The 14,230-nt window shown below is 38.6% G+C and overlaps 1 protein-coding gene across 4 annotated transcripts in view; it reads right to left on the bottom strand.

The window, feature by feature from the left end:
• ITSN2 (intersectin 2) overlaps positions 1-13,439 on the bottom strand; it is a 132,343-nt gene extending 118,904 nt beyond the window's left edge. For 3 of the 4 annotated variants that reach the window (XM_064494695.1, XM_064494697.1, XM_064494698.1), the window contains exon 1: positions 13,223-13,439. The gene's annotated coding sequence lies outside the window, so the exon portion shown is untranslated. The remainder of the gene's footprint in view (positions 1-13,222) is intronic. The other variant, XM_064494696.1, reaches the window with a different exon arrangement.
• Between the last annotated feature and the right edge of the window lie 791 nt (positions 13,440-14,230).

The raw sequence follows: 14,230 nt of genomic DNA, 5'->3' as shown, positions 1-14,230 counted from the left end.
CATTAATTAATAAATATATAAACACAACTATGTAAAAAAGTGTGTGTGTTTGTGTGTACACGTGTAAATAGAGCTCAAACTCCAGCACCCACCTCCTCTTTCTGGAGGTCGGTAGGTGGGGCTGAAAGTTCCAATTCTCTAATTGCTAGATCTCTCAGGTCATCCAGCTTTATCTGAGGCTACCTAGGGGTGCCACTGTCAGTCACTTCATTTACATAAGCTCAGGTAGGATGAAAAGCAGCTTTCCTGTCAGTCCGGGAATTCCAAAGGTTTTAGGAGTTCTGTGCCAGGAACCAGGGACAATGACCACATATATTTTTATGTTACATTGTACCATCTTTTAACCCAACAGCCACTATTACCCAGAGCCTTGCCCTTCTCAATTTTTTAGTCTATTATAAATAATACTAAGTAACAACTCTGTTTTACCAAAAGCATTTAACTGAAATTACCAATCACATCTCAAATCAAGCCATGCTATATCCAGTGCTAAAAACTACAGAGGAAAAGTACACTCCTCCACACACACCCTACTGCAGAGGCCTAAACAGACTGGCATCCAAACTGATGCCACACCCCAGCAGGGCCTGCAGGGGAAGGGCTTCCATTGGTGATGGTGACGGTGACGGTGACGGGTAGTTTCCAATTGTAACCAAAACACAAACAGAACAGGAGAGTAGAGGAAAGAAAAGCTAATAGCCAATGGACAGAAAAGCATTCATCCATTTTCCTATTCTATAAAGCCAATTAAAGTTTTTTTTTTTAAATATCAGTACATCTCAATTACTGTAAGTAAAGCATGCAATAGCTGCAGCAAAAATAATGCTTTTAAATAGAACATCCCAATCATTCAAGAAAGTCAATATAAAATAACAAATATGCAATGAGGACCTTAAAGGCAAACTCCAAGTTCTGACAGGGACAAAAATTACCAGGATAAATAAAGATATTCTAACATGGAATTAGTTACTCTAAAAAGAGCATATCCAGAAAATATCTATTACTGAACAGCAACATGTAACCAAAGCGAGGTCCCACTTTCCTTCAAGACTTCAAATCACAAATTTACAAATTCTCTTCATCAGTCTGAATTCTTTAATTTTGAGGGGTCATATATTTCTTTTTTAAAAGAAATTTGGCAAACCTAATTTCTCTCTCTGGAAAAAAACACAAATGCACAAAGTGTGGCATACAATTTCAAAGATTTCAGACATCCAAAGCCAATCTGTGGACTTTCAGAGATTCATGTATTCCGCAATTAAGACCCTTAATTATAATATATGCTAATTCCCATTTTAAAAATGTATTAGCGTTGGATATTAGAGTGAAAAGGAATCCTCCCAATTATGTAATCCACTCATTCCAAAACTCTTCTAACCATGGCCTCCAGAAGTGGGACAAGAAATCCAACCTATCCACTTGTTCCTATTTTCCAGTAGAAAAATAACTCCATGATAAAGGAATTATAGCAATGCAACATTTACACAAGACCAAAATGGTCAACAAAAGTAAAGCTAACATAATACTATAATTATAGCTAGTTCAAGAATAGCAGCAACTGGAACCAAATCAAACTCAAGACAACACTAATGATGCACTGAAAACAGTATCCTTCAGTGTGGGCGTGCATAGTAGGAATATTTCTATTCAATGCAATGCTGCCAAAGCTTTGTATAGCTAAAAGATTCCTTAGAAGAAAACCAAATTAGAGCCCCTAGTAAGCTCCAGAAATTGGCTAGTTTTAATTCATGAACACTAAATTTCAGTAACCCATAATAACTCAGATTATAAGTAGTCCATACAAATACATAAAAATCAAAGACTAGGAGAATATACTAGCAGCAAGAATTGAGGAAACAACTTGCATTTTAGTTTTATTCCTCAGAAAAAGCCTTCTGACCTAGCATATGTCTTGAACCATATGGGGGAAGCAGCAACACAATCCAATCATTCTCAATCATTTTTCCACTATGACTCTGCTCACCGATAGTATAAAATCTAATCTCCTACTAATCTGCATCCCTCATACCTTGCTGGTGGGAACGTTCCAGCTGCTTTGGAAAACAATTTGGCACTTCCTCAAAATGTTCAAACATATGTTACCATGTAACTCAGCAATTCCACCCCAGGTATGAACTCAAGAGAAATGAAAACATAAACCTATGTCCACACAAAGACTTGTACACAACCGCTCATAGCAGCATTACTGATAATATCCAAAAAGTGGAAACAACCCAAATGTCCATTAACTGAATAAACAAAATGTAGTATACCTGTACAATGGAACCTTTGGCCATAAAAAGGAATGAATTACTGATACATGCTACAAAATGCATGCACTTTAAAAATATTATGGTAAGTGAAAGAAGCCAGCCACAAAAGACCACATATTCTATGCTCCCATTTGTCCAGAACAGGCAAGTTCATACAGACAAAATGTACATTAGAGGTTACCTAGAACTCAGGGTATTGGGGGGAAATGGAGAGTGGCTGCTAATGGGTATACGTGGCTCTTTTGAATGCTGAAAATGTTCTAAAATTAGTGGTGATGATTGTGCAATTCTGTGAATACAGAAATAACCACAGAATTGTAAACTTTAAAAGGGTGAATTTTATGGCATATGAATAAAGTTGATATTTTTAAAAAATCTAATCTCCTTTCACATGGCATACAAGGTGTTTTAGCATCTATCCTCTGCCTACTTTTCCAATGTTGGAATACCTTTCCCTTCCACCTCTGCTCTATCTTATTCCCATTCCCTCTCTCTCTGAACCTGTGGAACTACCTACCTTCTCAGTGATATTTCTACTTATAAAAGCTTCCTTTGCCACATTCTCATTCCTCTTATATCTATCTCCATTAAACTACATACCAATTACTACTACAACCTTTGTATTCACGCTGCCCACTTCTAAGAGACTGACAGCTCCTGTTAATGTCTCTTCATCTTCACATACTCAGTGCCCAGCAGTGAGCCACATGGTAGGTCCCTTAATAAATACAAAAGCTTTGATTCTGAGAGATTAATATTCTTTCAACTGCACTGAGGACAAACTGACAGACTGGAACCTGAACTTTGAAAACAGATCAACCAACTTGAGTTCCTATCCCAGTGCAGTTACTCCTTCTGTTAGTGGACTTCCACATGATATAGCTTCAATTTCCTAACCTATAAATGTAGATAATTGTACCTAAATGCCAGGTTGTTTTAAGGCTCAGCTATCATGTCTGTAAAGCATCTGGCACACAAAAGGTGCTCATAAATGATGGCTATGACTACTGTTATTTCAACATTATTTTCAACTATAATAGTTAGCTTGGTTTCACTGAATTGGTACAACAAAATGCAACTACACCAATTACTAATAAAAAGGATATGTTTTCTTTAATCAATATTTGAGAAACCTGATACTAAAACCAGACAAAGACACTACCAAAATAGAAAATAACAGGCTAATGTCATTGATGAATATTTGAGAAAAAGGTTACTATTATTTCTACATAGAGGCTTAGGGCCCTAAATACATAAAGCATGTTGAAACTTAAAAGCTTCAAAGAAGATAATTGTTCTATACAGATTTAGTTCTTAGTTTTAGTTCTGCAACTTAGCATGTTCAGTTTAAGATGTCTGAATACAGATTATAAGTTTGGAATTTTATAAATGTTAAATTTAGCCCACAAAGAATCAACTAATAAACAGGGCCTAAAAGAATAGGAATGGTAAACTAATACTGAAGTGGTTAGTACTCCAATTATATTGAAGATTTAAATTAAACCAATTTTAGAAGAATTAGTCAACAACTCTGAACAAGACAATTCACCCACACAAGGGGGGAAAAAACACCTAAGAATAGCTTGTGACTCAGCCTGCACTGTTGTATGGGGAGCGTGGCGGGGGGAGCCAGCTATGTGGTCTGTTCTCTTCTGTCTCATATCAGGACTAAATACTAAAGCAGAACTATTTACTTGATTTGAGTAAGAAGTATAGAGGGAAAAAACTCAGACAGATGCTTCACCTTTAAGCAAAATATCACTTCTTTGAAACAAAGATAACTTTTTAAGTTTAGAAGCCATTCAAGAAAACGCAAAGGAAATAATACACATTTGTCTATATAAATATTCTAAACTTCTGTTGAACACAAAATTAAAAGGTATACAATTGAGGGAAAATCACAACAAACATGACAGTCATTATTTTTAATGTACAGAGAGCTACTAAAATAATGAGAATAATGAAGACCTCAAATAAACAGTTTTCCAAAGAAGAAATAAAACTGGCTAATAAATGTTAATATCACTAATAATAGCAAGAAAATGCAAATGAATTTTTGCTTTATTACTCTTTACAAACTTATTTCAAAAAGAAAAAAAAAAATACCCCCGACCCTGGCTAGTACTCAGGGCTAGCAAAGGTGAGAGGAAAGGAGTGCTACAAACATACTCATGGGGGTGCAAACTGGTGAAGCATTTCAGAAGGCAGTGTGAAAATATACAGCAAGAATTCTAACAACATTCATACTTTGTAAGCCAATAGCTTCACTTCTGGAAATCTGTCCTAAGGAAATAATAAATGTGGCAAATGCTTTATTTACAATGATATTCACTGCAGTTATTATTAGTTGTTACAGAAAAAAATGGAAATAGTATGAGTATCTAAAAATGGGAGAATACACTGAGCCAAGTATGCTGCCACTTAAATCAAATTCATATGTGAATTATATCTCAATATGTGAATTATATCTCAATAACCTACTTTTTATAAAACTGCAGCTAGACCATGTAATAACCTGCAAACTGGTTATGCTCTTATAATTTAAATGTATGACATAATACAAATGTGTTATCATCATGAAAATAACAGCAGCCAACAATCACTGAATACTTACCAAATACCAAGTCTGGCACTCAGGTCTCTACATGTTGTCATTCTTATCTCATTAGCTTTGATATCATCATTAACAGGGCCACCCACCCGCTGTGGGGCCGGCCCAAGATTAACCACTCTTTAAAGGAGGCCTCACCATAAACGTTTTCATAGGCCTCTAGAGAATGTTAAAAAAATATGTATTTTGAAATTAAATTGTAGTTATTTCAGAAAAGAAGGGTACAGTGCCCTGACCACTCCCTCCCTCCAAACACTGCCAAGAGGAGCAGCCCAAGCTAACCTAACCGAAAGACAGATCTGATTATTATTGTTACATTTATTGAAGAGTTATAATGAGATGGTCACACTATACATAATCTCTTCACCCTCACAACAACTCTAAGGATAAATACTACTATAAAATCTGCTTTCTAAAGAAAAGAAAACTGAGGCTTAGTGAGACTCACAAATAGTAAAAGGCTAAGCTGGAACTAAAACCCCAATCAGACAGCACAAGCAATGTCCCTAACTAGCGCTGTATGGTAAAACATGTACAATATATATGTAAAAACCAAGAGAAAAGACAGGGTGGGTAGGAGATACCAAAATGTGGTTGTCATTGGTTGTTGGACTTAGAATGACTTTTTTCTCCTCCCCTCGCCCTATTTTACAAAGTTTCTTCAATTAGCATTTATTATTTTCATAATGAAAAAGTTTTATTTACATAATAAGAAATAAAGTTAAAGAAGAAAAGGATTCGGAAAAATGTTTACATTAAATATCAAATAAATTATACTGCTAATACATAAAGTGTTCACTTGTTGTTCAAGACCAGCAGTCAGTATACTTCAAGATTAAACTAGCAGAGTAAGAGAAGGTCTGTTATCAAAAGAAGAACAGAAATGTAATGAAGCTGGAGAGAAAAGGAGTTGAGGTCTCATCCAACATGCTAACAGCCAAGGAAAGGTGTGTAGGTACCCGAGTCTCCACAAACAAAAGCCGGAGGGTTCATTATCTCCCCAAGGCTTCCACTTGCAAAGGCTGCCAGTGGGCCTGCCCCCACAAGTCACCAAACTTCCTTGGGCATTTCAAGATCTTGCCAAGGTTACGTCAGGATCCTCCAACTTCCTCCATCACATCAGAGAAAGGGGGAAGTCAGAAGAGAAATTGAGCCCTGTTTCATAGGAGAAGAGATCCAGAATGAAGATTTAAATATTCTGAACACCAGATCAGGTTTGCTGGGTGAAAGAGGGATTTATTTTATCAGGCTTTCCCAGAGGCAAGGTTAATAATCCTTAAAATCACTGAAAATAACTTGCTTTTCCCAGAATGGGAAATTTCCACCTCTGTTTCCACTCAGTTTTGGTCTTAAAGCTTCTCCTTTTCTCCCTCTTGCCCCACTGGCCTTCAAAGCCCAGTTCCAATGTTACTTCCTCCATGTAAGTTTCTCCACTTGACATAAATGGAAGGTTGATTCCCTTCTTCACATCACCAACATCATCATGAAGACCTTTAATTCAAATCAACAAATACTTATGGAGTCATCAGATGTTTAACACCTGTGTAAGATGTATAAGAGCAGGGAATACAGAAGAGGAATAAGACCAAAACTGAGAACTGCATATAAGTGTTATAGGTATAAAGAAAAGACAGAAGGTGGACACCTTACTTTGTCTTAGGAAACTAGAATGTTGTTAGATGAGCAATCCCAGAGGAAATGACTCCTAAACTGAGTAATGAAGAACTAAACAATAGGTATCACCCAGTAGGCTAGGAAGAGAAAAGAGATTTTTAGGAATTGGGAACAGAAATGGGCAAACACACAGAAGAAAAAGCTATTTGAGAATTAAAAACACAATGTTAAAGAATTCTATAAATGGAGCTAATAATAGCACCTACCTCATCAGGATGTTGTAAAAATTAAATGATTTAATAAATATACTGAATTAGAGCAGCACTACACATAGTTATCATTGTCATTTATAAAAATCCATTTACAAAACTAAGAAACAAACTTGGAAAAAAATTTACACCTATATGGCAAAGAGTTACTATTCGTAATACATAAAGAATTCTTAGAAATAACCAAGAGATGAACATGTCAATGAAATGAGAAAAGGGCAGAGACATATTTCTCAAAGAAAAAAAAAAACTTTAAACATATAACCTGATTAATATTCAGAGAAAGAAAAATTAAAACAAGGTGGTCTTTATCAAATTGGCAGATTAAAAAAAAAGCCAATGTTTCTGAGGATGTGGATAATAGGCTGGTTTCACTTGGTAGAACACTTTGGTACTGACAAGTTTTTCTAGAAGACAACTTGGCAATACATTTACATGGGCCTTAGGAAGTATCCATACCTTTTTACCCAATATTACTGCAATTACTAGAAATTTATTCTAAGGAAACCACCATAGATTGTAAGCGTCATAGATGTAAACACAGATATGGTTACAAGGATGTTAACTGTGGCACAATTTTAAATAACCAAAAAAATTAGAAAGTATCTTAATGTTAAGAGAATCCATATGAGACAATGACATGAGCACAGGATACAGAGTTAGACGAAGTTCATAACCTCTAGCTGCCACTTATTGGCTGTGGAATCTTGGGAAAATTACTACACCTGTCCTTAAATAATAAACTGTAAAATAAATAATAATAAAACAGCTCTTACAGAGAAGCTGAAGACTAAATATGTGAAAATATGTAAAGTGTCTCAAAACTAACTAGGATATAGTAAATGCTCAATAAATATTAGACATTATTAACATTCAGATGTAGCAAGGCAATATTATTTAGCCAATAAAAATTACAGATAAATATATAATAAAATAGAACCATGGTTTTGATAAGTGACAGTAACCAAAAAGCAAGGTACATAAACAGAGTATATAATTCCATTCTTCACAAAGAAATCTACCAAAATAGTAACACTGAACATTTCTCTGGGTAATATGATTATTAGGGACTATTATTTTCTTCCTTCAACTTCCCTTTAGCTTTCTAGTTTTCCACAAGGAATATATATTACTCATCAAAATAAAAATGGTACGAACGAAAAGGTCTATAGAATTTAAAACACACACAACATAGCACTTTTAGAAAAAAATCAAATTAAGGTATCTATTCTAAACCATTTGACAAATTTCTGCTCTCGGACCATGTTGTGCATGAGGTGTTGGGTCTAATTTTAGGGTTTTTTTTTTTCTAGCTTAAGTTACTAGAAAATAGAAGCATTCAGAAATCTGGGGGGTGCAAACCAAATAATAATACTTAAATGATAAACATTTCTATTAAATACAATGAACTGAAATTTATTCATAAAGTATGTACAATAATCCCTCTCCAATCTTTGAATTCCTTAATAATTTTGAATAAGGCAAATTTATTTCTCTCAATTTATCCCCACCCACCTGCCCACACATTCCCTAGCCCCATTTCCTACCTGACTTTTCTCCATAGCACTTAGCAAATTCTAACTTCTAGACGTTTTATTGTCTCTCTCCCACTTCTTGAACACAAGCAGCACAAGGGCAGGGTTTCTGTGTATTTTGTTCACTGTTTATATTCCCAGTGGTTGGACCAGTTCCTGGCATGTAGGCACTCACTATTTGCTAAAAGAAGGAATTAATTCAATACCAAGAATTATGAGTAACTTCTATTGGGTTTAACTTTTTAAAGAGGAAAGATAGTGGTTGAGAATAAAAAGAAAGTTAAAGCAGATGGCAGAAAAGGAGGCAAGGGGGCTTTTTCCATTGAAACCCCCAGAAAGACAAAGATGAGGTAAAGTCAACCTCATGAGGAAAGCAATAGCAAAGATGGATTTAAGAGGGAGCTGCAGCCTATACTTTTTCAAGGTGGGATTACTGAAAGGCTATAAAGACTATAAACCCCAGTACTGGAGAAGAGTGTTCAGAAAGTTTGGGGTTATCTGTCTCTAACCTAAATGGCTCTTTCCTTCTCAATCATCCAAGTGACTTAGCTTTCTGGGACCCAGTGGGACTCTGAATCCTGGATGTAGGAGCTAGAATGCTGGAAGGAGGAGGCAAAAATTCCAATTCAGAATCATACAATGAAGATCAGACACTAGAAGAAAGGAGGGATGGGGGAGAGAAAGCTTTCCAATACAGGTTGTCTCTGCAGCAAGACAAAAATCAATTTATAAACATTTCACTGGAACTTGAGCAGAGAGAAAGCCTAAAATGTTTCTAGTGAGGAGAAGAAAGTAAGGGGAAATTAAACTTCAAGTCTTAACCACAGTTTCTTGTCTACCATTCGGGTTTTCAGGGCTTAGAAAGTTACAGAATGAATGCTACACACGCATTCTCACTCTGTATCATTCTTGGCAAACTTCATTAATCTTGACTTTCTCACTTATATTCACCAAAGAGTATTTTATACCCACTAAAAGTAAAAATCATCAAATGTTACGTAAGTTGTGAAATTTATTAACTTGACCTACTTAAGTCTTACATTTAAGCAGTCACTCTAAAGTGTGAAGGTGGAGTGGTGGAGTAGTGAGGAGTGTGTCCAAATACCTACTTGAAACAAAAATGAAATGATAAAGCAGCAGTTATGGGTGTCCTAACTGTCAGAGCAAACTCTGCTGGGTCCTTATCTGCAAGTAGTATCAAGGCAATACTATTTAGCCAATAAAATACTGCCACCATTCTTGATCATTTTTTCCCATTATCAACCTCATACTAGTCAAGCACTCCTCACACTGAAAAGTAGAAGTTATTTAAGCATGTGGTTTCAAAGAGTTTGAAGTAATAATCCAAAGCAGTTTCTTTTTCAGATAAAGAACATTTTCTTCCTTTAGGCTATGTTTTCCCACTGTCCCCCAAATTAAGGGGACTAAAAAGGCAGACTCTTTGTTGGGAGTTGGGATTGTGGGTCAGTTCTACTCTACTTTCCAGCATTATTTTATGCATTGTTTTAATGTAAGATTAAAAATTAGTCCCTAGGTAAAAAAAAAATTTTTTTAATAAATAAAAAATAAAAAAGGGACTAAGCTAATTTGGTTTTGAAATTTCACACTGAAGCAAGTTGGAGTAATACTAGGTAACATTGATTTAGCATTTATACTAAGCAATAGTCACTGTGTTAAGCACTTTATATTACACACAGCACTATGAGATAAGTAACTATTATTTCCCCCATTTTACAGATGAGGAAACGAGCTTAGAGAATTAAAATGAGTTGCTCAAGGTCATATAGCTATTTAGCGTTGGAACTGGGAGCAGGAGGCTTCATTTGAAAGCCTGTACTCTTATCTACTAGAGTTATCATCAAAATAAATAATTTTTATTAAAACACATACACTTTTTCTAAAATGAACATGCATTAGTGAAGAAAATGATCTAGAAAACAAAACAGTTGCTTAAGTAAAAACAACTTAAATGTCTGCCATCAGGTTTTAGATCCCTAAATGTCTACCATAACCACCGCTGAATAGTTTCACAAATAAATAAATCATTCAGTGTCCTGTTATAGCTGTGAAATTAATTTTTAAGTGAATCTCTCAAAATAATACTATTATATTTGCAAATGAAATATGCTGCCCTCCTAGTGTTGTAAAAATACATTATTTCTTGATGTATTCACTGTCTTATTTCTGCTCAGTTTCCTGCCCTCCACCCCCACTTCCTCTCTGGTTTAAGACCAGTTCAGTTCCTCCTTCTCAAGAACACCCAACAGGATGGCAACACTAGTCCCTATGCTCTGTAGTTAAAGGATGGTACAAAGTCAAAAATGAACTCAAGTGAAAAATACAGCATTTCTGATGCATCTTCATCTTTAGAACTATTCATTTCCAGACTTAATCCTAAACATTCTTATTTTTCTACTTCACACTTGGAATCCTGCCTTTAACAATTAGCACACCAAAAAAGTCTGCCTTTTTTTAGCCTTTCTTCATAAACAGTTATTCCACAAATTTTTCCATAAATAGAGTACTGAAAAGATCAAAATACAAAAAAAAAAAAAAAAGAAAGAAAAACAAGCAAACGTACTGCTGGGTGGTAATAATCACATTTAGTAATGTAATCAATTTATTCTGAATCTTTTCTGGAACTAGTTAATATAAATGCTTTACAAGTAAATATAGCTATAAAAAAGCTAGTTACTTATCAATGGAATAATATGTACTTTCATTTACTTAACAAATATTTATTGAATGCCCAAATAATTTTTTTTTCCTGAACCAGGATGAATGTACCAGGTGAGGGCAGAGGTGCTGAAGTTAGAAGGATCTTGGTTTGAAACCTGGCTCAAAGACCTAGAGTAATCAGTTAACCTCCTGGTTAACATTTCACTTAACTATTTGACGGGAGGAAAAGAACTACTCAAAGGGTCTCTGTGAACTTTAAATGATTATGTAACTAACACAGAACAGGGCCTGGCATGCAGTAAGTGCTCAATAAATGACAACCATGGTAAATATATTTTAACACTGAGGAGAGTAGTTCAAGGAGATAGCCAATAAATGTTCTTTTTATCTTTTGTGAAACTGTACTAAAGACACTAAAATAAAAATCTTGAGGTTATGTAAGAAATTTTCCACTTTTTAAAAAATAGACATGCTAAGTATATAGAGTGAAAAAACTAAAAAATAAAGCTGAGGAAGAAAGAAAGATGGATAAAGAAGATCTTCAAAGCTGCTGAATTTGGGTGATGGATGTACAGAGGTTCATTTTACTATTCTGATTTTGTGAAAATACAAAATTTTTTAAAACTCTAATTCCAATCCCAGAACATGCCGAACACACTCCCTCATATTCAGGAGAGATCAGAATTTTAATCTTGAGATATGTTGAACTAACATTAGTACCTCCCTGCTCAACAATTCAGTCCAGGTCAAGTTTTCTCAGACAACTCTAACTTTCATTATAAAGGTGAGCAAAGGGAATAAATAATATGCATTAAAGGATAAAAAATGTAAGCTTTTCTGCTGCTCATACTATGTCAAAACAGCAGCCATGCATATTTTTTCCATGTCCTTCAAAAACACAAAATTCTGTTTGTTCTGAAATTAAGCTTTTAAAAACAACTTCCATTTTACACTTCTAAAATTACAACAGATACATGTCAATCATAGCTCAATAAAGCTGGGAGAAAAAAGAAATTACAAGGGAATTGTAGGCACCGCCAAAGAAACCTAGTACATCAGTTTGCTATTATTTTTAAATTTTGAGGGGCGTCATTAATTTATGTAAAGGTTTTACGTGATGTTACTAGATTGCATTTAGGTTTTATCACTGATTAACAATACAGCAAACAAGCACAGGGAGAGAGGCAATTAATTTTCTTAAGAGGCTTAAGAAGCTTAACCTACAGTCTATGTTACCTAAATTAAGCTGACTAGAACACCATAAAATTTCAAGGCACACCTCGCCTATCACTGGGTAAGCAAATAAATACTAATAAAAACAAACTAAAGCATTTAGTAAAGCAATCATTTTTGTGTTAACCTTAATTCCTATCACAAAGTGGTTGGCTCTATGAAAAATACTCCTAATTCCTAATTAATACAAGTCTCAAATGAAGCATACTTGCCATCAGTAATCATTCAACGATAAAGCGCATGAATAATAAATCCAAATACAGCAGCTTTTTATAGAATGCAAAACCATCTGCAGTTTCAGCCTCGGTTTATCCATTCACTATAAACACTCAGGCGTCTTTAAAAAAAATAATCAATAAACTTTACTGTGGTCCAAGAGATCACATCTCTCCATGCTTCCTGTACACCCTGCAAGTCACTAACGCTGAAGTCAAATTGTAACATTTCCCAACTTTGGTTTAACCCTAGCGTTGGACGCCGAGCATCCGCCCACTGGCCTCTCGTGACTCGGGCTACTTTGACGCACCGGGATGCGGCTCACCTGACATTCAGCACCAACCATTACCAAGAATTAAAACCAACTCCGCAAAAATAAAATGAGGCCCCGGAGGAGCGTGCGGATGCCCCTCAGGACTCCCTTATGCCCGCACCCCGAAAGCGAGGGGGCCTCCCCGCTCCCGGCCCACGGCGGCGTCCGCACCTGCCAGAAGAGGCTGCGGCCGGGGGCCAGGGCTGGGCCGCCGGGAATAGGCAGCCCAGCCCCGGCCCCCAGACGTCCGCCCTGGCCCCGCCGCGGAGGCAGGAACCCAGGGCCGGAGGTTTCCGCCCGGCGCCGCCAAGCCCGCCAGGGGCCTAGCTCGGGGGCCGCCGGGGCTCCGAGGGCCCGTCCGTGTCGTGCCGGGCGCGCAGCCGCCTCCCAGCCCGGCCCGACAGCCTCCCGCGGCGGACGCGGCGGCGCCCGCACCTGCCCCGCACCCTGCGGCAGCCCCGGCGAGAGGGTTCACTCACCTGGCGCGCCCGCCGCGCGTCCCGCACGTCACAGCGCGATCCCGCGCCCCTCGGCACCCGCGGCGCGGGCGGACCCCGGGAGATCCTGCTCGGCAGCCGCCGCCGCGCCCGCTCCGTCGCCTGGCCGCCGTCAGCGAACCTGTTGCGCAGCCTGTCACGGCCGCTCGGGCTCCGCGGCGCCGCCTCAGCCCTGCAACAACATGGCGGCCGCGGCCTCCGCAGGAAGCCGGGGGGCGGGGAGGGAGGCGACGGGCCGGGCAGCTGACGGCCCGCCCGCTGCCGGGCACCGACACCCCCACCCTCGGGAACCCGAAACTGGCCGGAGCGCGGCTCCTCACCCCTCGGTACCAGACCCCGCGGGCCTGGTCCTAGGGCTCCGGTCGCCCCTCGGGGAAGCCCTGGACTCGGCAGCCCTTCGTGGAGGGGCGCCCACCCACCTGGCTCCTCCCCGAGATGCCAGGTTGAGGTTCTGTGGTGCGTTTCCTGCCACTGCAGACCCCACGGTTTTTGGAAACGGACCACGCGGTGTCCGGCTTGTCCCTGCTGCACACCACGTGGGGTTCTCTCTGGAGCCTTCGCACTCACTAAGGTTTCTTCGTCGACCTGGGAGCACGGTTCCCCGGGAACGGGAGTGAGGCGCGAGGAGGTCGTTCCCACCCTGCTCAGGGGTCTGTTACAGGCCTTTCACCAGCCCCAGATTCCCCAGAAGGACTCACCATACCCAGGTACCCCAGAAGGACTCACCATACCCAACAGTCATCCATTCAGCGCTCCTCACCCTCCTCCATAACACAGGAGAAAAGTCGAGAAAAGTGCAACCCCCCCATCTACACGCAGAGCAACTACCCCATAAACTCTGGCCAAGCAGTGAGATAGTCATCTCTCCTTGAACTCCACTACCTCAGGCTTGCAAATGCTAAACATTCTTCTCCATCTGATAGCTGCCTGACAGGTGAAGCTCAAATTCAGTATCTTTTTTTTTCTCCCCTTTCAGCTCCTGGTTTCCTC

This window comes from Camelus dromedarius, chromosome 15 (genome assembly GCF_036321535.1).
Source record: "Camelus dromedarius isolate mCamDro1 chromosome 15, mCamDro1.pat, whole genome shotgun sequence".
Classification (NCBI taxonomy): domain Eukaryota; kingdom Metazoa; phylum Chordata; class Mammalia; order Artiodactyla; family Camelidae; genus Camelus; species Camelus dromedarius.
Note: the sequence above shows the minus strand (reverse complement) of the source record. Positions and strands in the feature narration are given on the sequence as shown.